This window comes from Chrysochloris asiatica, unplaced genomic scaffold (genome assembly GCF_000296735.1).
Source record: "Chrysochloris asiatica unplaced genomic scaffold, ChrAsi1.0 scaffold00047, whole genome shotgun sequence".
NCBI classification, from domain to species: domain Eukaryota; kingdom Metazoa; phylum Chordata; class Mammalia; order Afrosoricida; family Chrysochloridae; genus Chrysochloris; species Chrysochloris asiatica.
In genome coordinates, this window is record NW_006408565.1 from 19,671,504 (window position 1) to 19,674,100 (window position 2,597).

Below are 2,597 nucleotides of genomic sequence, written 5' to 3' on the forward strand. Positions count from 1 at the left end.
CACCTCAGCCATCTTTATTTCACTCCTGTTATGCCATGAATTCACAGGGAATAGGTTCTAGCAGCTCAGGCTCCTTTCCATTGGTTCTCACAAAGTGCACCTCTCTGCAAGGAGCAGGCTGGCACTTAAGCTAACCCCAGGTCCCTTTCTCTTTGGCTTCCTTCTTTTTCTGATCATTTTCCTTCACTCGCTCCAGGAAGCTGTCTCAGCTCTTAGAGTGCTTAATATGCTCAATGCGCACATTAATTCTCTTGGCAAGAATCTTGCCCTTGACTTGCTTGTTCACAACAATGCTGACAGCATGCTGGGTCACATTGTAGACTCTTCCGGTTTTGCCGTGGTAACATTTGTGGGGCATGCCTTTTTGAACTGTGCCCATTCCCTCGATGTCCACAATATCGCCTTTCTTGTAGATTTGCAGATATGTGGCCAAAGGAATGACCCCATGCTTTCTGAAAGGCCTGAAGAACATATAGCGGGTACCCCACCTCTTTCCCTTTGTGTTCGTCATCTTGGGGGATTACTACTAGATGGCAGCTCTGGCTGAAAGGAAGGCAAGCACAGTTCTACTTTGATGTACATTGAATTGATTTACCATGAGTTATTCAACTAGATGCTATCCTCCTTCCTCCCATTTAACAGATGAAAGGAAAAGCATTTCAGAGATGTGATGTAGCTAGCCTGAGATTGCACAGCTATTGCAGGATGAGTTAGGATCTGTGTCCATCTGACTTCTGAACCTCTCTCTGACCATCTCCCAACCTAATGTGACCTCAGGGAAGGCAGCAGAGCATTGGTCAGGGTCTGAAAACCAAACAAGAACCATCCAGCAATGATTATCTGAAAGTTGCTGGACATGGGGTTTTCAAGAGTGATTTTGAAAGTGCCTTTTAGTGGCCACCGACCTGGGTCTTGGGTCACTCTGAATGAACTGAGAGTTCAACTTGGAAATCCCCTATGCCTTTGACCAGTTCTGTTGTTTAGAGACAAGAGTCCCTAGACCTTGAAGAGAAAGGGAAAAGAGGTCAGTTTGCTCAGACTCTTGGATCCATCAAGCTCTTTCCTCCTGAGATGAGGGTCAGCCAGCAAGTAAGCACGGGCTTACTTGTACTTACTTATTAACCTGTAAGGAACAGTTTCATGTGGATCTCACAACATTTTTGGTTAATAAGTAAGAACAAATAAGCCCATGCTTACCTTGCTTATTGGGCAGTCTGTCTCTATTCACCAGGTTCCTTGCCATCTATTGATCATGTGTTGTGTGACAATCATTCTGTCTATAATCATGGCATTAGCTCCATTTTTCAGATGGGAAACCTGAGACTCAGAAAGGTAAGTAATGTGATCAAGGCAATATGGTTATTAAGCTGGAAATAGAAGACAGAGCTATCTAATATCAAAGCTGGTGCTTTCTACCACACAACCTCAATTGATGATAACCTAAAAGATCTTGTTTGTATCTACCTGAAGTACTTCTGCTAAAGTTGGATAGCTTTTGCTTTGACTATTGTTATCCTCATCATCATTTTAAAGTACTTATTCAATTTTTGGTGGCAATATACATAACCAAACATACACCCATTCACAATTTCCATATGAACAAGTCAATAACAACTAAACTGGTTGCATACTTCATATTGTGTCACCATTCTATCACTACCTACATTGGTGCTTTCATCACCATTAATTTAGGCTCTCTGTCCTTTAAAATGCTTTGTGCTTTAGATGAACTATTGTCAGTTTACACGCATAACACCATTCTTTATCAGATCACTATGCTTGAGGCAAACAATCTTTATTAATTAGGCTAAACTATTGTTTAGCTTAACAATAGCTTCATGGGATAATTTCTGTTCAAGATTCAAAGATTATTTCCAGGGATACAATTAGGTGATTCCCCAGACTTAATGAATCCAGTAAGTCTGGTTTGAAGGTCTGTTCCATGTTTTTCCTCCTTTTGATCAGGATCCATCTACTGGGTCCTTGAGAAAACATTCAGTAATCATAGCCAGTCATCATCCATTTCTTCTGGTCTCATAGTAAAAGAGGTCGTAGTTTATGGGAGTTATTAAATCTGCAGTCCATTTCCTTTTCTCATCCCTGGGTCTCCTTCTTCCTCTGCTAGTCCAGATGAAGAGAACAATTGTTATGTCTTGGGTGACTTTTTCAAAGCTTTTAAGGCCCTAAGCACTCACTAATCACTAAGCTAGTAGGAGGTAAAACAGAAGTTAAAAATGAAATTGGATCAATTGATTACAGATAGGCCCATGAAGCCACATCATCATTTTATTCAAGTTTATTGAATGAGATATATATTCAGGAAAATGCACAAATGAATTGTGCAATAAAATGCAAATGCCAGATGACTTTCCAATGTAAACACACTCACTAACCAACATCCAGGTCAAGAAACAAATCATCAGCACCCCCTACCCCTCACCACCTCTGAGCCCTCCAGTGACTCCATTAGTCACTGCTCTCTTCATGGGTAACTGCCATGCTACCTTGTGAAAGCATAGATTCGTTTTGACTGTTTGGGAACTTCATATAAATGGAATTGTTTTCACATGGCTTTTTGCATTCACTATTATATTTAT

The 2,597-nt window shown here is 40.7% G+C and overlaps 1 pseudogene; it reads right to left on the reverse strand.

Annotated features, from left to right (window-relative positions):
- Window positions 1-28: 28 nt before the first annotated feature.
- Window positions 29-511, reverse strand: LOC102813269 (annotated as a pseudogene).
- Window positions 512-2,597: the final 2,086 nt, after the last annotated feature.